The sequence below is a fragment of the Pinus tabuliformis genome, chromosome 2_2 (assembly GCF_031772625.1).
Source record: "Pinus tabuliformis cultivar Carrire ecotype Pingquan chromosome 2_2, CPIR1, whole genome shotgun sequence".
NCBI classification, from domain to species: domain Eukaryota; kingdom Viridiplantae; phylum Streptophyta; class Pinopsida; order Pinales; family Pinaceae; genus Pinus; species Pinus tabuliformis.
Window position 1 is genome coordinate 769,198 of NC_142300.1, and position 25,180 is coordinate 794,377.

Sequence of the window (25,180 nt, forward strand, 5' to 3'; positions counted from 1 at the left end):
GTATAATTCAACCTAGTCAAAGTTCTTTCTTTTCTCCAGTATTATTGGTGCATGAGAAGGATGGGTCATGGCGCATGTGTCTGGATTGTAGGGAGCTCAACAAGATCACTATTAAAGATAAATTTCCCATTCCTGTCATTGATGAATTATTGGACGAATTGCATGGATTAATTTACTTCACCAAGTTGGATCTTCGTTCAGGATATCATCAAATTATAATGAAGACTAAAGACATTCTGAAAACAACATTATTGAAGAAAGATGCATTTTCATGGACTCCATAAGCAACAAAGGCCTTTGAACATCTTAAAGAGGCAATGTTCCAAGCACTAGTCTTAGCTACGTCGGACTTCACAAAAACCTTTATTCTGGAATGTGATGCCTTAGTAAATGTAATTGGTGATGTTTTAACGCAAGAAGAAAGACCCATTGCTTTTGAAAGTCATCCAATCAAAGGAAAGTATTTACACAAAGCTATTTATGAGAAGGAAATGTTCGCATGACTACATGCACTTAAGAAATGGTGATCTTACTCAATGAGAAGATCCCAGTTAAAACAATATTTCCAGAAATTGATGAGGAAGGAAAAATCATATTGGAACCTGAAGCAGTCATAGAAACAAGAACCTGACAGCTACGAAATCGATCAATTTCATAGTATCTCATCAAGTGGAAGAACATACTCGTTGAATATTCCACATGGGAGGATGATAATTTTATACAGAAGCATCTAGAACTACTCAAGCGTTTAGGACAACACTTTTTGAAGGAGAGGGGCATGTTAGGTCCCTATACTACTAGTGTAACCCCTTATTGTTATTAGTGCAACAACCTTATTATATTGTTGTGCCCATTTAGTCCCCATATTGTTATTATTGTTCCCCATAAAAGCCCACTATTGTTATTATTGTGCCCTTACATTATTATTGTTATGTTAGCTATGATTATATTATGACCCCTTAGACTCCTATATATAGAAAGGAGGTACTGTCATTTGTATCATCCAAAAATTGTTCATTTTTGTAATGCAAAGGAGGTTTCCCCCCGGAAGAGGTTGATTTTTAAGTCGTTGATCTATCTTTTCTATCTTTTTGTGAACTGGTTTCATAAAAAAATGCAATGGTAGGAATGTTTCACAGAGTGTAAGAACTTAGCAATCACAACATGCAATGATATACTTAGAAATTCGAACAACATATTATATATCCATCTTCTCACCCCCCCAATGAGGTTGAAGGTCACCCATGACCTTCAATCAATTCTTTTAGTAGGTTGACAGAGTTGGCACGATTAAGAGATAAGGTCATATTAATTAGACATGATGGGGTGACCGTCAAAACTAGAAATAGAGGGTGAGAGGTATCGATGACGTGCGACGTAATTATTAAACCAATTATTAATCATGAGCATATTGATAAGACTGAATATTATGACACCGAAGTATCAAAGCGGGAGAGCGGCATATGGAAATATTTGAGGACGTAAATGGATAGGTAGTATTCACCTAAGGATTATCTTTAGAGAAGAAAATAAAATAAATTTAGAATAGAATATTGTCTTCTTAAAAAAGTTACATCCCCGATATGTAAAATTATATAATTAACTTTTTATGACTATCGATCATCACCACTTTCTAGGAGGCTTTTAATAAATTTCCATGATAAATCTAACAATCTTCCTTTATTATTTGTAAGGAAACAAAATAGCTAACTTAGTAATTTTCAGATTTACTTTAATACCACAAGCATGCCCTTTTTTGCCAGCAGGCATTGATAGCCTTGACAGGGTTTCCTTTTCACCCATTGATACAATAGTGTCCCATTTTACTAGAAAATATTCATAACTTCCTTTTTGTTATCGACAGAGGGCCATTGTTTTTGTAGAAATTTTGAATAATATAACACTTATTCATAGAGATTATCATGATTATACACTATTTGCGGAATGCATGCATAATACATAACCTCTACATTGATCATCAATTTGGAATTAAAACAATCGCATGTGCACATTGAAACATCAATCGCACATATCAACACAGTATGTAATGGGGAAAGCATACAGCTAAAAACCCCGAACTATCTGTATATTATAATGATAGAGAACATGTAACAATACATAGTACAATACTCCTCACAAGTACTCAGTACTATCTCCACCTGCTACACACAAACTAGCTCAGATATGAATCAAGTCACAGGTTCAAATCTCCTCCGCTGTTTGCCTGCCTCTACTGCGCAATCCAAGTTGAGAATAGGAATCATCCAAGCTCGTTTTCCCTTGGCTTGTACTGCACAATCCTCATTGGAAATCTCAATCAATGATTGTGCAAATCTCATGCACAGCTATAGTCACAACTAATAGTAGTCTCACTCTTTCACCCACCTCTAACACTTGTCTCCATTGAACTGTCCATGCACTGAGTTAACTAATGTATTCTTTAGTTGATTTATGAGTTAATAATTAGTGAATTAATTAATAATTAATACACATCACTCATCATTAGTGTATGTGGCAGTTAGACTAAATACAACTAGTTCAACTAAGTCAAACTGAACACAACTCCATCAACTCCTTAATCAACTCCACCAAACTCAATCACTTGACTTCTAACTGAAGTCCATCATGAAATAACTCAATTAACCCATAAGAAAAGCGTATTTCCTTCTGGCAGTTGCATGTGCCACATCTGTAGCTCGAACTGAAGTGCTACAAGAGGATAAGATAATGTTTATAGTCTAAATATTATTAAGAGCTAATAATATTCGACTGTTCTATTTTTACACTAGCAGTGTAAAAATAGAATCCGCCCATATGTCTAAAAATAGAAGTCCATATATTTTTACCAACATGACCAATCATCCACAAATAGCATCCTGCAACTCATAGACCATGATCCATATGTCATATAGTCTAAAAATAGACTTTGCGCCAAAAATAGCCTGCGGGCCCACTGAGTGAAGGCGACTTCTTTTCACTAAGCTCCATCATCTTGTTGCATTTTCAACAATTCTGGCATGGTAACCAGTTGATAACAATGCCATTCACTAGAGCTAATGAGGTGAATAAGTCAGCTTGTGATGGGACCTCTTGTCCTTCGACCTGAAGACAGAAGGCCATTACCCTAGCTTGGTGACCAAAGGTGGTAATGTTACTCCATTGGATCCTATGATCATGGTAGGTTGGATCATGATAAAATCTCTTATCCTCTGATCGATTTTTTCTTTGTTATGAGAAAATATTAGTAAATGGGGTAGCACATCCACTCCTTAAGAGTTAGGGATGGTATGAAAATTGTTATAATAATTTCTTTTTTTAGCTCATGACTTTGCTTCTAAAACTTATTTTTTAAGAGGATCGTAGAATCATTAGAAATTGAAATGAAACAAAGCTTCTCAAGTGGTGATTGAAGGAATGCATTATGAGCACTTTTATACATTTCTTACAAAATAAGGGTTGTTATAAATTTAAGAAGTTCAAAAGCCTATTAAAAATTTCTTATAAAACATTCTCTTATGATAATCATTAGGCGAATTAGTTAACCCAAAACTAGATTGAAGAAGAGCTCCAGAATGTTCTTTATTCTAAAGGAATAGAAATATTAACAAGCTAGGGAGATAATAATTGTGTCTAAGGAAACAAAAATTGTAGTTAAGGAAACAAAAACATTGATCAAGGAAACAACGACTAGGAACAAGGAAACAACAACTGTGATTATGGAAACAACAACTGTGACTAAGGAAACAACAATCGTGGCTAAGGAAATATCAATTGTGACTAAGGAAACAACAACTGTGACTAAGGGAACAACGACTGTGACTAAGGAAACAACGACTGTGACTAAGGAAACAACAATTGTTTTTGTTTTTTTTAATGTTCACGATGTTCTCCCAAAAAACATTCATATGAAAATAAAAATTATGTACATTATATAGAAATAAAAGAGATTTCGAAAAACTTACTTGGTTGTAACCGCGGGGTTATTTCCTCGATCAGCTATAACCTGCAAGTTTGAATCATTACTTACTTCATGAATAAAAGACTTGTGTGAGTAGTTGGTGATACATATGAAGTCGATATCCATTGGCAAGGAAAGAGATTCCATAATCATCAATTGTAGTAAGGCACATTGTTCCATTGTCATAAACTTTAGTGACCTCGTATGGGCCCAGACATTGTGTTTGGAGTTTACATTAAAAGTCTTGGAATCCGGAGTCATATAGTAACTCACAATCCCATTTTTGAAAGGTTTTCTTATTAATCAACCGATCATTTCATTTACCTCTCTGCTACTAAATTATAATTGTGCGTTGTAGGGAAAGTATGTGTATTTCGTCCAATTCATTAGTCTGTTGTAAACGTTGTTTTTTCACTTCTGTAAGATCCAATCCGACTTCCCTAATATTTTTGAGGGTCTTGATTTTGAATTCTATTGTAAAAATCGATTCCTTACCAAAAACAAGCTGATAAGGTGAATAGCGAGTAGTGCTATGCCAAGTTGTTTGATAGGCCCATAAGGCCTCATGTAGCTTAGTAGCCCTATCTCGACAATTTGTGGATACTATTTTAGTTAAAATTTCCTCCAAAACCTTATTTGTGCTTTCCACCTATCTATTTTCTTGAGGGTGGTAAGGAAAAGTGACTTTGTGTTTAATATGGTATTTCTATAAAGTAGCCGAAATTTTGTGGGTAGTGAACTACAATCCCCCATCTGTTACAAGCTCTCTAGGCAATCCATATCGAATGAAGAGTTCGAACATAAAATTAATAACTAATTATTTTGTAGCCCTTGAGAGTGCTACTACTTCCACCCATTTAGTTACATAATTTGTACAAACCAAAATATATTACTTCTGATTTGGAGGTGGATTGAAGGGGCCCACAAAATCCATTGCCCCTCTTCCGAGAGGTTCCAATACAATCTATGGCTGCAGGGGCATTTCATCAGCTTGAATAGGGTGACCCATCCTTTTACAATTATCAAACCCTTGGACATATTTCTCTGCATTTTTAAATATTGTGGGTCAGTAATAACCCATTTGTAATACTTTATGTTCAGTTCTTCGATCAGAGAAATTCCCTCTGTAGGGTCTATCATGACAAGCCCTAAGAATATTATAAATTTTGTATTCTATGATGCATCTACGGATTTGAAGATGAGACCTTGTGTGGAAGAGGTAACCATCAATCTAGGAAAATCGTGCACTGTGTTGGATGATAAGATCTTTTTCTCGGGATGAAAAATGCGTTGGAAGTTTTCCTGCTATCAGGTAATTGGTGACATCTGTAGAAATTATTTGTACATTCAAATTGCTAATTGTAATATGCTAAAACAATAGACTTGAATCTACTCTACTCATCAGCGGAAATAATTAAAAGATCACGAAATCACGAAGCATACAAGAGAAAGAATTCAATCAACAGATTACAAAATGATTTCCTGGGGAAAGCCACAGCTAAAAACCTCTACTATCTGTATATTACATTAGTGAGAAAATATGAGAATATTACAATGCTTTGTTCAAGCTTGAGCAACCTTTGCACTATCTCTATCTATCTCATTGCTTCCTAGGATGACTCTGGCCAACACTTAGCCAATTTCCTAGCATTCCAAGATCCTACTTCCTTGTGATGTTAAATGAGGAATTAGGAACCTATTTAATGGGAATTTTTCTCCATTGGATTGTGCAGTTACTTTAGGCTCTTCCTCTCACTGCATGCACCATCTATACAATTCAGATGATTATACAACTCATAGTACATTGTCCCTGAACTCCAAGATCAATTGGGTCTTTTTTAGATCTAACATGCATGACTTATTTATGAGTGAATCATCAGTTTATTGGTTGATCACTTCAGGCCGCACCACACTACACTTCAAGTAGCATCACATTTCACTTCAGGCAACACCACACTGCTAAACCTCCCACTAGTTCCTCCAATAGTTGGAACTAGTATAACTGACTTTAACTTGGTTAGACTCAATTAATTAATTACAACTCAAAATAAACTTAACCAAGGCTCCTAATTGTAGGAGACACTCTACATGACTATAGTTAGACTCTCAACTCGATTTAACTAAGCCAACTAAGTCAAATTAACTTAGTTAACTAATACAAGTTGTCATGAAGATGTGGAATTACAATTTTATTCCCAATTTAATTCAAGGACAAAATTAAATTAGGATCTTTCTAGATGTTATTTTTAACATTTCTTGTTGTTATTTTCAACACTCCCTCTTAACAAGAAAGGGATTCACAACTATCCTAATCCAGTACCTTTGGAATGTACTTCATGCAACAATTTTCATTGTTGTTGTTGCTACTGCAACATCTGCAGTTACTGAAAAGAATCGAGAAAAAAAAACAAACTGAATCAATTGTGTCTGCAACTGTCTACTAGGAAAATTGTGTTGCTGTTGACTCTACTACTGAGCCTCTTATTCTGTTGTCAACACTTCTTTGCACTCCTCAGTATCTGACTAACATTGATCCTCCTGCTACTAAATATTGTGGGCCCTCATGGCAAGGTAATGATCCATGAGACAAAAACACCTCAATGGACCCTGCCCAAATTTGTGCAATTCTTGGACTACGGGTCTACCACCTCATACCTAGAGGTATAGCTGCATGTGCTCCCTATACCCACTTGGCTCGAAATTTCCCCTACTAGAAGTCTCTGCTTGAGTAGATGTCTCTACTTGGTCTCCTCTTTTCTTCTCCAATTGTGGATTCTCCACAAGTTACTGAGGTTGCTTCTGAGGCTACATGTTGAGAGGTAAATCATGCTCCCTCTCAACCACCAAATCTCTAGTCTTTGCCTTGCTCCTCAAGGCTTTGCATGCATGAACTAAATCTGATCTAGTCATATTGTTGTTGCTACTGTTGATCTGTTGTTGTTTTCGCACTACTTTTGCAACTACTACAATAATGAATCTGATCTCTCCATATCCTGAAGTACTAGCTTCCATAGGGCTTCTCCCTCTGAAACTAGACTCCCTCTCAGCCACGATCTCCCTGTGGGAAAATTTTATGCTCCTCATTCAGCAAATATCAATGATAAAAAATCATTTTTGTATCACTAAATATTGGATCATTGATCTGCCCACTAGCAGCCTTTTAGCTCCATTAAGAAGTTGTTGAAACCTCAGATTTCTGCTGCTCCAACATGGGGGATAACCACCCGGTCCGGAACTTAAGACAACTCCTTTTCCATTTGAAGTGGTGGATCCGACTGCGGATAATGGGACCAATTTCCCAGTATGGGTTTTAAAATGAGAGTGGGTGGTTTACGAGTGATTGCAATAGAATAATGATAACTTGAATGACCTATTCTATCATGCAAATATCTAGCTAAATCAATCTAATATAAAACCGAGTATTTTTGTATAATATGCGATCTACAAAGATAATTTCTTTGACTAAATAGTTAGTCAAAGAAATGTATAAACTATATCGCATAAGTGATGATGATGATGATGATGATGATATATCTATATATATATATATATATATATATATGAAAATAAATAATCTCAACTAGGCATCATACAATAGTGCAATTAATGCTTTAACAGGAAAAACATATCTCATATACAATTCATGAAAATAAAGTGTTGTCACTAATTAAACAGAAAGAGGAATAATCACATAAGATAGAAGTACCATATATGTGAAGTTCTGCTCATTTGACTAATGACATAGATCAACTCCTTCTTCAGATCAAATTATCTTCCAAGTATACAAAAGTGCATCAACAAAGGAAAGTATTGTGATATTTTAAAGAAACGATCAAGTTCCATAATTTCACCAAAGCATTCACAAACTTACAATAGTGCATTCTTTGCAAATGTTTTTGATAAAATTCTGGACCCTTCTTTAAATGCATGAGAAGGGTATAAATACTATTCTAACTAATGTTCAAAAATAGATTATACAAAAATTTAAAGAGGTTTCAAACAACCTTCCTCCTAACTAGTTAGCTAACTCCAAAAATAAACAGTGGCTTGGGAGCAAAGGCTATGATGATGATTTGTTGTCTGCCAGCTTGTCCTTCAAATCACATATATTGGCCATCGGTTTGACTTAAGGAGGTGCCCCGAAATGTGTTCTGACCTATCCTGCGAAAATCACATCTGTGAGAGGTGGCAGCATCCGCTAAGTCGAGTGGAGAGGGCAATTAAGGGTCATGATTTGACTGTGTGGATTAACGAGGTATTGCCAATACGACTCCCAATCGATCTTTCCCAACTTTGTGATTGCTTCCCTTTGAGTTTCTACCCTTTCCTTCCACCTGTTATGCAATTCATTCAAATCGGGTAGTTCTTTCGGGTTGCCTTCTTTTACCAAGTTGGTGGCAAGAAAATTATGGTTTACTGCCTTTATTATATTCTTTGACACCTTGGCCACTCTTGCCACTACTAGTTCAGCTTGTTTGATTCTTGCATCCCAATCTTTGAAAAGAATGTCCTTGTGTGTCTCTTCAATCTCAGGAAGATTGGCTATCCTCCCCTCTCTTGTTTCTTGCCATTCGATGAACTCTGAGATTCTGGTGTTTAGATCAGTAAACTTAGTTCTTTGGTCAATTGTTTTATCTGTTAGCTGGTCACTAGTGATCAAATAAGGAGCGATATGTGACACCTTTTGGAAAAATTGTTCTTGCTGCTTCAATAAGAGAGAATTAAGCTCTAGTGCCTCTTTGATAAATTCCTCAACAGTAGGAAAATCCTTATATTTTTCCATAGCTTGTTGAAAGTCTTGGAGTTGCATATTTTTGGCTGATATGTCTACTTCGTGGCTTATTTTCAGTACCTCCATGCTCTGTTGCAATTGGTCCAGCTACTTAGCGGCCTGCTTGTTTACACTTTCCCTTTCTGTTTCGAGTTGTTGCTCGAGCTGTGCAATATTTTCTTATTTTTCTTTCAGCAAAAGAGATATTTCAGTAGCCTTGTTCATGGTAGCAGTTTCATATGCTCCTGTAAACTGTGACAATTTCGTCAAGTTTTCAGCTGGGTTGGAAGGGACGTCCTTCCAAACTATGTCCATTTGCTCATTCCCAGGCGAGGTTTCAGGTGTTTCAATCCTTCTCATTTTCCTTTGTCTTCTTACTACATCCTTGTGTAGTGGGTTGTAGAATACGTCAAGAGGAGGGATTTCAATTACCTTCAAGACAATTTCCGATGTGGACAGAGCGGGGATGATTTTAGTCTGTTGAGACGTCATCGCTTGCTCATCCATCAATTCAGAGTCTGTATTCTTTTGAACATGTAGAGGAGTTTGATACTCTGTGGTTTCCTAGGCATCCATCATCTTGGGAGTGTCTTGTAGTTTCTTATTGAATTGATCCCACTTCTGTTCGAGACTGCTGCCTTTGATCTTTGAAACAATATCTTTGGGTAGGGTACTCATACCTTACTTTTCGGCTGATTTCCTATTGGATTCTGTAGTAGTCTCGATGTCTTGGGCCTTCTCTGTGTTCAGTTCTTTCCTTATATCTGCATGAGACTCTAAGCAAGAATCAGGTGCCTCGTTGTTGACAGTCACACTGGGAGTAGGCTTGTCCTTGATTTTCAACAAATGTAGTGGGATTACCTCGAGCCTTTTGTTCCTGAACTCCTAAAAGCTCTCAAAATCTCGAGGACTCAGATTTTTCCTCACCCATTCGAATGATCGTTCGAAGGATTGAGCCGACTATAAAAGGTCCTCAAAATTATTAGCCTCATGGTTATAAGGCCTGATCTTCACTGAAGTGGTGATGTTGTATGCTATCTTGTCTAGATCAAACTACCTTTTTGGCAAAGTATGGAGCCTGAGACCTTCCAGGCTTATTGATTCCTTTATAGCATGATTAAAATTTGCTAAGGAGAAAGAAACGCACATGATAGGAAAAGATGGCCATAGCAACTTCTTTCTTTCTTTGAAAACTTTGGTCAGGCCTTTTCCCACGGCCTGGTGGGCTATTTCTCTTGTTAACAATTTATCAGAAAAATATAGAGGGAGGACATGTGGGTCTGCTGTGCTACCAAAAACCCTAATGTAGGTGAACCATTCTTCAACAAAATATTTGCCAACAGCCAGAAGGTCTGTAGCGGCTTCTTGGGAAAACCTGGGGGTTTTCTTATTGAAAATTAATTGATACAGTGGCAAAATAACAACATGACATATTTTATAGAAATGGGGCACATAATGGGATTCCAAAATTTTCTTATGGTTGAGATGGATAGGGTAGGGGTCCTACAAGGTCCATTTCCAACCCATGATTGGAAATTTAGTGCAGAAATAGATGGCGTCCATAATGTAGGCACTAAAATAGAATGGAGGAAGGTTCTCTGGAGAGGAGGATATCTTCTGTCGATATTCGGTGATGATGGTGGCTAGGTTATCAGATAGGATGGTGGCCCAATTCATGATGTGGGAATTAACACAGGAATCAATTAGAGGAATCCAGTCTATGGAAAACTTAACATTATTAGGTAACCCGTATAGCCTACATAACATAGAAGTTGCATAGTTGTAGGGGTTCGCCAAAGAGGCTATAGGATACATACCCGATTTATCGAATTTGAACTTGTTCTCCAATACTCTCTAGCCTTGAATCATCTTGAGGGGTTCTTCGTTCTTCTTCACGAAGTTGGCCATGTATGCCTTATCATATATATCCTGAGGGTTAGGTATATGGTACATTTGCTTCAGGTCCTCTACTCTGAATGACCCCATGAGTTCCATTCTTGAATTCCTGAATTGCCTATCTTCAATGGTGAGGTTTTCCACCACCCACCTGATCATATTAGTGTATGGGAGGATTTTAGCTCTCGCTCCTATCCTATGAAGGAAAGAATAGGCAACATCCTTGAATTGGAGTCTCGAAGGTCTTATTGAGTCAGTTGTTGCTCTTGTGACAATAATCTTGGGACATTCGTCCTCAAGCCTATTGTATATCACCTCCCAAGTTGTTGAACATTCGTGAGTGCTGCAGACCATATTAGAGAATATAGGAGACATTTCTGTAAGCTCGAACTCTGCAATGCTTAGATTTTTCTATTTCTGCATCACCTTGCACAATGACATATCTTTTGTAGCTTGCTTGAAATGGACGAGATATATCAACGCAGACAATATTGGGAAATTAAGGTTGAAATATTTGTGAAAAGACTTTGAATCATGGGAGGATTTCAAATGAGATATTCAGCATTAACTATCCATAACTTGCAAAATCATTACCTCTCCTCGGGTCGCTAAATATTAATTACCCTGTCAAACCGTTCATTATTATATTTAAAACACAATTACTTCCCACACGTGCTCCCTGATTTGCGCATCGCAGTTTTTAAAACAATGTTATATAGCATTACATGTTCATAATGCGAAATTCAATTGCAGATATCACAATATCGCATTTCTCAAATCGTTGGTGGATGAAATTGTGGCAGGTCTTATTTACTTACGACTTTCGCGAAATGTGATTGCGATTTCTTAAGGGGTTTTACTCGGTATGTCGTAGTGAGAGATTTGATTGTGTATCGCAATTTCTTTAAGGTGTTTATGATCATCACATGAAAAAAATGTGATTTCCAATTTGCGATGGGGATCCTAAACTTGGGTGGTTCTAAGATTTTTTTCAATGCGATTTCTTAAGAGTTAGGATTTATTTTCTAAAGACTAAAATTAAAAAAAAAAAATGGTCCCCATTTATATGTGTAACATTAGCTATTACTATACATAAATGGGGGGGTTGTTTCATAGTACAACAATTGGCGATTCACTTGGGAGAACCAATTATCTCTGATTGGTTTTTTGAAATTTCTAGAACTTTCAAAGTAAGAAGATTTATAGGAATAATAATTACATAAGTTATAAAGTAAAAAACATTTCTCTAGAATCATAATCACTTACCCAGTCTATTTATTCAACTACTTTACCCTTTATAGTGATAAAAATACAAATGCCTTCTCCAATCAATACTAAGATTTTAAAGAGATATAGCAGGTGTCTTTCTACAGATTAGTTTTTTGGTTTTTTACTCATTTATCACAGATAGAGCCTCTGTTGCCAACAGGCATTCATAGCCTCGACAAGGTTATCTTTTAACCAATAATGATTCATTGTCCCATCTGAAGCAATTTTCAAAATTCAAAATGATATTCACTTGCTTCCAATCTCATTTGGATCTTGTCTTTTTTTCTTTTTAGTTTCTTAAAAGACATTTTCTAGGCTTGGTAACCTAATAATGGCAATGCCACTCACTCGTTGTAACTAAACTAAACGAGTTGGCTCTTGATGAGACCCCTTGTCCTTTGATTAATTAGGTCATTGGCTATTATCCTGTTTTGGTATGCAGTTTTGGTAATATCAGTTTAATTATTTCCCTATGATCATGGTAAACAAGCTCGTAATGAGACTTATTATCTTCTAAGTATTTTATATTTTAGAATTACACTCTCAAAAAGGAAAATTTTATCAGATGGGGTGAACTATTGGTTCATTCAAGAGCTTTGGATGATAATGATAGAGTTTTAAGATACTGATCTACAGAAAGTCCTTACTAGATTAAAGATTATTTTCTTGACTGATAACATCACATCTATACTTTGTAAAGGTAAGAGTTTGTTCATAGAATAAATATTTAAGCAAGATCAAGTTTTTCCAAAGAAATCAAGCTCACTCTAATACTCAAATGTCCTAATTATTTCTTTGAATTTTCCTACTTATAGAAGCGAAAAATAAAAAAATATTATCAAAGATTTTATTTTGAAAAACCAAAAGTAAATACTACTTAACTTTTATTTTCCTAAGAATTCTAAAGGGAATATGATAGAAAATCAGAAGAGTTAATCTTCTAGGAAAAGTATTTCTTGAGAATTTTCCCATTAACGGGCAAGGAATCTGTCCTTCCTGATAAGTCTTGTAAAAGAAATGTTGATTGACCAATTTTATCAATGACTTGGAAAGGGCCAAGCCATAGTCTTTGGAATTTGGTATGTTTACCTTTTTCCTCGTGTGCTTTGTCCCATTTCAAAACCAGATCACCTACTTCAAAAGTTTTATGACTGGTAGAGGTTGTATCAAAAGAGGCTTTGACTAATTGTTGATGATGGAAGTGGGTTGCTTTAGCCTTTTCTCGTTCTTCCTCTAGTTTAAGAATCTGGAATTGTCTTGCTTGCAGGGAGGAGGAAGGGTTTTCATTGATGAATTGCACTAGGGCGAGAGATGGAATTGCTATGTTTGTGGGGAGAACAACTTATTTTCCATAAACTAAAGCAAAAGGAGAAGAACCAATGGAGGCCTTCTGTGTAATTATGTCTTCCCAAAGAGCAAATGTCAATGCTTTGTGCCAATTCCTATGATTTTGGTCAATAGTCCTTTTGATGATTCTGATGAGGTTTTTGTTTGTCGATTTTGCTAGTCCATTACCTTGTGGATAATAGTTGGCTGAATACTTTAACTTAAAACCTCTCTTCAAAGAAAATTCTACCATTGTATTTCTAGAGAAATAAGATGCATTGTCAAACATTAAAGTTGTGGGTAAGCCAAACCTAGTATTTTTTGTTGAGATTGCAACAAGATGATGGAGCTTAGTGAAAAGAGTCGCCTTCACTAAGTGGGCCCGCAGGCTATTTTTGGCGCAAGTCTATTTTTAGACTATGTCTATTTTTAGACATATGGATCATGTCTATGTTTATGGATGATTGATCAAGTTGGGAAAATAGATGGACTTCTATTTTTGATGAAAGTGTGAGTGATCACAGTGTGAGTGATCAAGTCTATTTTTAGACTGGCTGTCAAAAATAGAAAAGTCAAATATTATTATCTCACAATAATATTTGGACTATAAACTTAATCTTATTCTCTTGGAGCACTTCAGTTTGAGCTACGGAAGTGGCACATGCAGCTGACAGAAGGAAATTCGTTTTTCTTATGAGTCAGTTGAGTTGTTGCATGCATGACTTCAGTTAGAACTCAAGTGAGTTGAGTTTAGTGCACTGGAGGTACAGTTGATGGAGTTGTGTTCAGTTTAACTTAGTTAAACTGGTTGTAGTTAGTCTAACTGCAGATAGACTAATGATGAGTTGTTAAAATAATTATTAACTCATAATACAACTAAAGAATACATCAGTTAACTCAGTTGCATGTCAGTGCATGTTCAGTTCAACAGGGACAGGTGGTAGAGAATCAGATTGCTATCAGTTGTGACTATAGTTGTGCACCAGATCTTGCACAATCAAAGGATTGAGTATGCCAATGAGTTTGCTCACGTATTTGGCCCGCATTTTAGCCTTTGCTCACGTCCACAAAGAGTGAGTGACTATTTTGCAGGTGAAAATCGAGTTTGGGAAGCAATTCTCATCAGTTCTTGAGCAGGTATTGAGCAGTGGAGGCAGGCAAGCAGTGGAAGAGATTTGGAGATCAGATCTGAGCTGTATTGTGTGTAACAGAGGTGGAGATACTTGTGAGAAGTATTATGCTGTGTAATGTTACATGACTCAATCATTAATATACAGATAGTGTGGGGTTTTTAGCGAGATGCTTTCCCCGTGATACATACTGTGTTAATGTGTGAATGCTCTTGATGTTTTATTGTTATTGATGCTGCTATATTCTTGATCAACGTAGAGGAGCTTATGTATTGTGTATGTTTTCCGCATTAGTACATGATCAGGATAATCTCCATTGAATATGTGTTAAATTATTCAAAATTTCTACATGGTATCAGAGGTAGATAATTGTAGAAAAAGTTTCTACATGGTATCGGAGCTGTTGATCATCAGATCTACTATTCAGGAAGTGTTTACATTCTATTTATCTAGGCAGAGCCTGTAATCGGGCCAGGTAGCCTCTGGATTCATCCTTCCTTTGGAAGGTGAAATATCCGGTAAAAGCCCATACAGTCAATCTCTGTACGAGAAATATTGTGTTCTCACGAATTCTAGATCGGAGGCAGTTGAGTTGGAGCTGGTGGAATTCGAATTTGCAGCAGTGTTGTTGAAATGTCTTTCAACGGATTGTGAATGTTATTCCAAAGCAAGAGCGACCTGGAGCTCAAGGATAAACTCAGTAACAATAAAGGTGAGAATGGATCTTCATCAAAGGTATCTGATGAAGAGAATTGTGCTTTGGCTGCCAAAGCAAAGAAGGGGAAGAACGAGAAAGCTTCTCAGTCTGGTGCGAAAGGCAAGAAGCAGGATATGTCCAAGGTGAAGTGTTTTCACTGTCACCAGCATGGACACTATGCCACAAATTGTCCGCAGAAGAAGAAGAACAAGCAAGCTGCTGGATCTGCAGGGGGAGAGGCTTTAGCTTCTCAGTTTGAGCTTGATTTTTCATTGATCGCATGCTTGGTTTCAAGTGTGATGGGATCAGTGTGGTTTCTGGACAGTGGTGCGTCTTTTCACATGACGGGAGATAGAGATTTGTTCTCTGATCTGGAGGACAAAGATCTTGGAGTGCACATCGAGATGGGCGATGATGGTAGATACAGTGCGACCGGTATCGGTACCATTTCCTTTGAGAGGGAGTCTAGTAAACCCTTTGTATTGAAGGAAGTCATGCATGTTCCAGGATTGAAGAAGAATCTCATCTCAGTGGCGATGTTAGAAGACAAGGGGTATGATGTTGTTTTCAGCGAGGGAAAGGCCTTCCTGCGCAGCAAGACAACTGGTGAGACCCGGAAGATAGGGGTTCGAGTGAGGAACCTTTATCAGTTGCATGTAGATGGATGCGCAGCAATGGCAGGCAAGGCAGAAGGATTGGTGAGCCGGGATGATGGCGAGTTGTGGCACAGGAGATTGGGTCACCTTCACCATGGAGCCTTAAAGATACTGCAGCAGATCACTACAGGGCTTCCTAAAGGCACACTTGCGCAGTCAGATTAGTGCAAGGGGTGTACTTTGGGGAAGTTTGTGAAAGCCACCTTTCACGAGAAGGATAGTCGCGCCACGACTATCCTTGAGAGAATTCACACAGACGTGTGTGGACCTTTCTCAGTTGCTTCGACAGCAAAACACAGGTATTATGTGATTTTTGTTGATGATTTCTCTCGTAAGTGCTGGATCTTCTTCATGCAGAAGAAGAGCGAGACATATTCAAAGTTCTGTGAATTCAAAGCACTGGTCGAGAAGGAGTCGGGGAAGAAGGTGAAGGCTCTTAGGAGCGATAATGGTGGTGAATACATCTCGAACGAGTTCAAGGATTTCTGCAAGGCAGAAGGGATTCGTAGAGAGCTCATAGCTCCCCATAACCCACAGCAGAACGGGGTAGCTGAGCGAAAGAACAGAACGATTGTGGGTGCTGCACGGGCAATGTTGCATGATCAGGGCCTACCCCTTCACTTGTGGGCGGAAGCATGCAATACAGCAGTTTATGTGCAGAACCGTTGTCCTCATAGGATACTTGGCATGAGTACACCCGAGGAGGCTTATTCTGGTAAGAAGCCTGATCTTTCTCATTTGAGGATTTTTGGTGCTAACGTTTACATGCATGTGACGAAGGATGCCAGAAAGAAGTTGGAACCGACTGCAGAGGTTGGGATATTTGTGGGGTACACTGATACGCCCCACAACTATCGTGTGTATTTGCCAGATAGTGGTAAAACTGTTGTGCGACGGGATATAAAATTTCAGGAGGAGAAAGCCATGAAGTGTTCGCTTGAGAGGGAGCTACACTTGCATGCAGATGAGGAGCTATTAGTTCCTAAGGATGAGGTTCAGGACGTGGATCAGCCACAGGACGAGGTTCATGGAGTGGAAGAGACCACTCATGCAGCGCCAACCATCAGAGGGCGAAAGCGCTTGACAGAAGCTGAGCGACTGGCTCAAGATGCAGAGAAAGTTGTAGGACCACCTACAGCCCAACGCAGGCAGAGACAGTCACCTGATCGGTACACTGGATACATGGCTCTTATGAGCAAGTGTGTTGTGACTGAGCCATCCTCTTTCGAGGAAGCTGTGGAGGATCCCGCATGGGTAGACGCCATGGTGGAAGAGTATGATTCTATTGTCAGAAACAGTGCATGGGAGATTGTTCCTAGACCGGAAGGGAAATCAGTGGTAGGTTCGAGATGGATCTACAAAGTTAAGCAGGCAGCTGACGGGAGTGTGGAGAAGTACAAGGCAAGATTTGTTGCCCGAGGCTTTTCACAGATTGAGGGGATCGATTATGAGGAGACCTTTGCACCTGTCGCAAGGTATTCTTCCATACGGACGATTCTTGCTCTCTCAGCGCAGATGGGATGGCACATTCATCAGATGGATGTGAAGACTGCATTCCTCAACGGAGTCATTGAGGAGGAGGTGTACATTGAGCAACCCGAAGGCTTTGAAGTCTTCAGCAGCGAGTCGCATGTGTGCAGGCTCAAGAGAGCGCTGTATGGGTTGAAGCAAGCACCACGTGCTTGGTACACACGGATAGACAGCTATTTCACAGGACTTGGATTCTCCAAGAGCGAGGCGGATCCGAACCTATACCAGATTGTGGTGGAGGGTAAGTTGCTTATCATTGTACTGTATGTTGATGATTTGATTCTAACGGGTGATGAGCTGTTGATACTGTCATGCAAGAAGGATCTTGCTACAGAGTTTGAGATGAAGGATTTGGGCCTCCTTCACTATTTCCTAGGATTGGAAATATGGCAGCGCAGTGGTGGACTGTTTGTTTCTCAGGGCAAGTATGCTCGGGAGATACTGGAGAAGTTCAACATGCATGGCTGCAAGCCTGTTGATACTCCTCTTCCTGGAGGTTGGAGGAAGGAGGATGCCACTTCGGGAGAAGAAGTGGATGCCACTGTTTATCGATAGTTGGTGGGGTCGCTGATGTATTTGGTCAATACACGACCTGATATATGCTATGCAGTTAACCAGCTTTCACAAGCTATGGTTAAGCCTACCAAGCTCTTCTGGAAGGCGGGCAAGCATGTATTGCGCTACTTGAGAGGCACATCGGGATATGGTTTGTGGTACAGACAGGAGGATGAGGTGAAGCTATGTGGCTTCACGGATGCAGATTGGGCAGGGAGCCCAACAGACAGAAAGAGCACATCAGGAGGGGTCTTCAGTATCGGATCGACAGCAGTTTCTTGGTACAGCAGGAAGCAGAGATCTGTGGCACTCAGTTCAGCAGAGGCCGAGTATATGGCAGCAAGTTTGGCTGCATGCGAGGCTATATGGATGAGGAAGATCCTGGTTGGTTTGTTCGGTTCTCATTTGGATCCTACTGTGATTTACTGTGATAACCAGAGTTGCATTAAACTCTCGGCTAATCCTGTATTTCATGATAGATCTAAACATATTGACATCAGGTACCATCATATCAGAGATTGTGTGCAGCGGAGGATCATGTTACTTTCGTACATTCCAACGGAGGATCAGGATGCTGATATTCTGACGAAGGCTCTCACCAGGAGCAAATTCGAGTACCACCGAGGCAGGATAGGGGTTGCTGATAATCCATATCTTGTCGAGAGGGAGTGTTGAGATTGCAACAAGATGATGGAGCTTAGTGAAAAGAGTCGCCTTCACTAAGTGGGCCCGCAGGCTATTTTTGGCGCAAGTCTATTTTTAGACTATGTCTATTTTTAGACATATGGATCATGTCTATGTTTATGGATGATTGATCAAGTTGGGAAAATAGATGGACTTCTATTTTTGATGAAAGTGTGAGTGATCACAGTGTGAGTGATCAAGTCTATTTTTAGACTGGCTGTCAAAAATAGAAAAGTCAAATATTATTATCTCACAATAATATTTGGACTATAAACTTAATCTTATTCTCTTGGAGCACTTCAGTTTGAGCTACGGAAGTGGCACATGCAGCTGTCAGAAGGAAATTCGTTTTTCTTATGAGTCAGTTGAGTTGTTGCATGCATGACTTCAGTTAGAACTCAAGTGAGTTGAGTTTAGTGGACTGGAGGTACAGTTGATGGAGTTGTGTTCAGTTTAACTTAGTTAAACTGGTTGTAGTTAGTCTAACTGCAGATAGACTAATGATGAGTTGTTAAACTAATTATTAACTCATAATACAACTAAAGAATACATCAGTTAACTCAGTTGCATGTCAGTGCATGTTCAGTTCAACAGGGACAGGTGGTAGAGAATCAGATTGCTATCAGTTGTGACTATAGTTGTGCACCAGATCTTGCACAATCAAAGGATTGAGTATGCCAATGAGTTTGCTCACGTATTTGGCCCGCATTTTAGCCTTTGCTCACGTCCACAAAGAGTGAGTGACTATTTTGCAGGTGAAAATCGAGTTTGGGAAGCAATTCTCATCAGTTCTTGAGCAGGTATTGAGCAGTGGAGGCAGGCAAGCAGTGGAAGAGATTTGGAGATCAGATCTGAGCTGTATTGTGTGTAACAGAGGTGGAGATACTTGTGAGAAGTATTATGCTGTGTAATGTTACATGACTCAATCATTAATATACAGATAGTGTGGGGTTTTTAGCGAGATGCTTTCCCCGTGATACATACTGTGTTAATGTGTGAATGCTCTTGATGTTTTATTGTTATTGATGCTGCTATATTCTTGATCAACGTAGAGGAGCTTATGTATTGTGTATGTTTTCCGCATTAGTACATGATCAGGATAATCTCCATTGAATATGTGTTAAATTATTCAAAATTTCTACATTTTTGTATTGATCAATGAAGTCTGTAATGCTTTCTGTATTAGCTATCTTTAGGGGGATAGCTTCCACCCATTGTGTAAAATAATCAGTGGTTGTAAGGATGTATTTGTGCTACTTGGAAGAGTTAGGAACAATCTCACCAATTATATCTAATCCCCATTGTTCGAATGGTTGTTGGATGTTCACTGGTTGCAAAGGGAACACTGGCTTCTTTTCTCTTCCAGCTGCAATTTGACACGTTTTACACTTTCTTGCATATTCATGTGCATCCTTGAATAGTGTTGGCCAATAATAACCTGCATGGAGGATTTTGTGAGCTATGGTATTTCCTCCAAAATGTCCTCTAGCTGGTCCATCATGTAATTCCTGCATGACCTTTTCAGCTTTAGGTTTTTCTAGGCATCTTAACAATACTGAATCATATTTTTTTTCTAAACAATACATCATTGATTAATTCATATTGATTTGATTTCAACCTTAAAGCACGCTTTGTTTTATAATTGAGATGCATAGGGGCATATCCATTCTTCAAATAAAACTTCAAATCAGCATATTGTGATTGTGCATCATTGAGGCTTACCTCTGAAATCTGCACTTCATTACCTTGGCCTTCTTCTGCTGATAGGTGAGAAGCTCCAGCCAACATCCTGCAAAAACCTTGGCCCCTAACAATTTTAGCTGGCCGGATTTCTACATCGTACTCTTGAAGCGCAGTAACCCAATTGGCTCTTTTCTCCCCTACTTCTCTTTGTATCAATAATTTCCTTACTACAGGGTAAGGTACTACTATTTTTGTATGGGTTTTAAGAAGAAAAGATCTGAAATGTTTCAAGGTTTTAAAAATAGAAAAAGCCTATTTCTCAACAGCTGAATAATTTAACTCGGCACCTTGCAAGTTAGAGCTGAAAAAAGAGATGGGTGCCTCGATATTTTGTTCATTCAGTTGTGTTAAAACCGCTGCATATGATGTATCGGATGAAAAAGTATATAACACAAAAGGTTTGAGAAATTCAGGGGTTGTTAAAGAAGGAGCATTGATAATGGCTTTTTTAATCAACTCAAATGATTCTCTTTCATCTTTGCCCCATTTGAAGACTGTGTTTTTTCTTATCATTGCTTGAAGGGGTAGGACAATCTGTGAAAAGTCTGGAACAAATCTTTTTACAAAATTAATTTGGCCTAGGAACGATTGCATGGTCTTTTTATTATGTGGGAGAGGAATTTTTTCAATCTCTTGGACTCTATCAGGATCGATGTAAATCCCTTTCTTGGACACTATAAATCCAAGGAGTTTGCCTTCTGGTAAAGCAAAATAAGGTTTTTTTGGATTTAAGGAAATGCCATATTTCTTGCATCTTTCAAAAATATGCTTCAGGTCATTTAAATGATTGTTTCTATCCTTAGAATAGACTGTGATGTCATCTAGGTAAATAACAACTAATTTATTAATCAGACCTTTGAAAGAAATATCCGTAGCACATTGAAATGTAGCACCTGCATTTATGAGTCCGAAACGCATCTTTTGATAAGCGTATGTTCCCCACTTGGTCCCGAATGTTGTCTTTAATATGTCATTTGGATCTACAAGAATTTGATTGTATCATGAAAATCCATCTAGAAAATACATTAATTCGAAACCTGCAACTGATTGCAATATTTGCTCCATAGTAGGCAGAGGAAAGTTATCATTTTGAAAAGCTCTATTTAGATTTCTAAAATCAATACAAATCCTAATATCACTGTTATTTTTCCTTACAGGGACCATATTCGATACCCATTTTGAGTGTCTAACAGGAAAGATTATTTTGGCTTTGAGGAGCTTGTTCAATTCAGATTTGATTTGACTTTCAAGGTTTGGGTGAATTTTCCTAAGCTTCTGTTGTACTGGCTTTTCATTTGAAGTCATTGGTATGGTATGTTGAATTATAGAGGTATCATAGGTATTGAGATCTGCATAATCCTAGGCAAAGACACCTTTATATGTTTTTAACAACTTAATGAATGATATCCTTTCTACAGATGATAAACCAAGACCTAGGTTGACATTTTGAGGTTTTTCAGTTGACCCTAGGTTTACCACTTCAAATCTCAGAGTGGAACTCTGAGTTTTGGAGTTGGTAGTTTTCTTGAATCTATCCTTTAAATCATAGAGATCTTCCATCTTAACTACAGACTTCGGAATTGGGTTTTGATCTTGTTTATGGTTGATTTGTAGATCATGCTCATGTTCATCTATGATTTGTTCCTCATAAGACCCTTCTGATGTAAGGAAATCGATTATATCTGCATCATTATTAAACACTCTCCAATTTGTCACATTATCGGGAATGGATGGCCTAAAAACTAACTCTATTGAAAATTTGTCCAGACTAAATTCTTCAGAAGGTATAAGCTTGGATGCCACATTAGCAAGTAAATCAACACTTGCGTTTTTCAATCTGGGAACTGAAGAAATATTAAAAGCAGTGAAATGAGAAGTAAGATTCTGGGCAAGATATTGATAACGTTTAAGGTGCCCATACACACAATGAATTGTATTTCTTACCTGTTTAACAATTATTTTAGAATCCCCATATACTTGCAAATATTTTACATTAAGGCAAATGGCTTTATATAACCCTTGAATTAATGCTTCATATTCCACAGTATTGTTGGTGCATTGAAATTCAAGTCTACAAGCTAACATGGTTTTCTCTCCTTTCGGGTCGATCGGAATACATCCTGCACGTGCACCATCTTCGGATTTAGAACCATCAAAATAAAGAGTCCAAAATAATGAATTATCTACAATTTTATATGTATTAACACACTTTGAAGCATCTGTTTGTGAAAAATTCTCTATTTGAGACACTACAACATCGTTCGGAAAAGGGGACCTTTGAGCATTAAAAGATCCTAAGAATGACTCAGCTAAGTAATTACCAATGATATTATTGGTGAAGGAAATAGGTTCATTTCTTCCCTCAAGATCAGTGACTGTGTATTTCATGAACTTTTCTCGGTCTACTCTAATTTGATTTGGCTTACCATTGTGTGGCAGCCACATGTGAGACCAGTCAGTTGCGAAGTATCCATGCAACTTTTCAGACCAATCCCTGCTTAGAATTAAACCATAAAATTCAGGGATGTCAGCCACTAGAATATCGATTATTTGTGAAACTTTTGGATTAGAGGAAAGCCTAATTGAAACTGATGCTATTTCTCCAAGTACCTCTACTTTTGTTCTGTCCAATTGAACTATGTGTACTGCAGATTTTTTAGGTGTAATATTTAGTTTAGTGCACATGGTTCTTGGCATAATATTTGAAGAGGCGCCTAAATCAACAAGGCAAGTATGGAGGTTTTTGTTGAAAATCTCATAAGTAAGAAGAAACGGAGGATTATGAGAGATAGACCTATCACCTATCAAGACTAAATCTATCGGATTTACTTTGTTTGAAGATGAGGGAGGTTTTCCCATATCGTATGCAGCTTGAGTAACTACAGCAGATGGTAGAGGGGATACAAGAACTGCCTTTAATTCTCTTAGTAGAATTTTTTTTGTTGCTTGAGTTTAGTGAGTTCGTGCAAAGAAATGTTTGCTCTCATCTTTTTCATATCTTCGACTATGTTGTATTCCACTAGATCAGAGATTACCAATGTTTTGGAAGCATTTGGAGGATCTAGTGGAATAGGGTTATTTTGACTGGTCTTAGACTTCTTACTTATTGTTTTCTCCTTTACAGGAGTAGCAGTGTTTTGTTTCTGATTTGTGATAAACATATCAAGAGAGTTTTTGCTTCTTGTAGTTACTGGCATAGCTTGTGCTTCTTCTTCAGTTGGGAGAATGAAATCCCACATTCCATTTAATTCAACCTCTTCTTTCGTTTCAGCTTCCTCTTTGGCTGGTGAGTCTTCTTCTGTCTCTGGATCAAATTCAGCATTTGAAATAATATTGGGTGGTTACGATGCAGAAGAAGGGTTTCGTTTAAATGAGTGAAAAGGTTTCTTGGGAGCAGAGGATTCTGCAACCTGCTTTTTGATTTCAACCATTTCATTGGACATGGTTTTTAATACTTTCTGAAGGCCTTCAAGATCGAAAGGGTCCTTTGAAGTTTTCTTTTTGGAATCATCCTTAAATGTTACTTTCTTTGATTTCCTTTCATCTGTCTGTGATCTCTTTTCTAAAGCAATAATCCTTCTTTCTACAGACAGGGCTTCTTTCATGTTTTCTACAAGGGTAGCCTTATTGGCTCTATCTACAAAAATTGCAATATTAGAAGGAAGAGAGGATATATACCATTCTATTTGTACATCTACCGCAGGTTTTGAGGCAGCTGGGATTTTGTTTAGTAACTTGTTAAATCTGGAGTTGAAGTCTTTGATCCTTTCATCTGAATTTTCTTTTAAGTTAGAAAGATCATTGATTAAAGATGCAATGGTCCTGTCATCACCAAATTTTGCAAGAAATACTTCTTGAAAAGTATCTCAATCTCTTATTGAACCTGTTGGAAGGGAAAAATACCAAGGTCCAACAAATCCTTGGAAAGTATAAGGAAACATTTTGATCACAACCTCCTCATGTGCAACTCCGTTAAGATTCACAGCTAACATAAATTTATTTAGATTTTCTTCAACTGGAAGACCATCATCCGAATTGTACTTAGGTAACCATTTTTCTGGGTTTGCCGAGAGAGCATTTGGATTAGCAACCAGAATAGCACCAGGATTTGTCCAAGGTTGAGCGGGTTGATTGGCCATAGATTGAGTTGGAGACTGAAAATATGGGAAGCCCGGTCCAAAGTAGTTATAGATGGTGAAGAACTTACTACTGGGCTAGTACTACTAATAGCAATACTAATTGGAGAAGTGGATATTTGGGAAGCAGTGGATTGAGTAGAAATGGATGGAAAAGTGAATGGATGCAAGGGTGATGTGATCTTGCTAGTATCTGGTTCTGATCTTGATGTAACAACTTTCTTGCATCGTGGAGGGATGGGAAACTCAAAAGGAGTTACTATAAGCTTTTCACTTTGCAATCTAGTTGATACACCAGTTTCTTGTAATAAGGAAGTAACACTTTCTTCAGAAGCTTCGGGCCTCTCTGGTTTCTCGGCAGAAATGGATATATGTTCCAATTTTTGTATCAAAGAATGGACTTCGGGAGACTCAGGAGTGTAATCTGGAGAAGGTGGTTGTCTTACTACTTCAGGAGATGAGGGACATGTTTCTACAACTTCAGATTTCTTATCCGAAGATTTTGAACAAGATCTAGAAGGTGTAGAAGTGGTGGATGGGTTTTGACTCTTACAAATATTATTCGATTGATCTTTAGATTTATATGTCATTCATAGTCGAATGACCTCCTTCTAGCGCCAAAATGTTGAAGCCCCAAATTTCTGCTGCTCCAACATGGGGGATAACCACCTGGTCCGAACCTTAAGACAACTCCTTTTCCATTTGAAGTGGTGGCTCCAACTGGGGATAATGGGACCAGTTTCCCAGTATGGGTTTTAAAATGAGAGTAGGTGGTTTACGAGTGATTGCAATAGAGTAATGATAACTTGAATGACCTATTCTATCATGC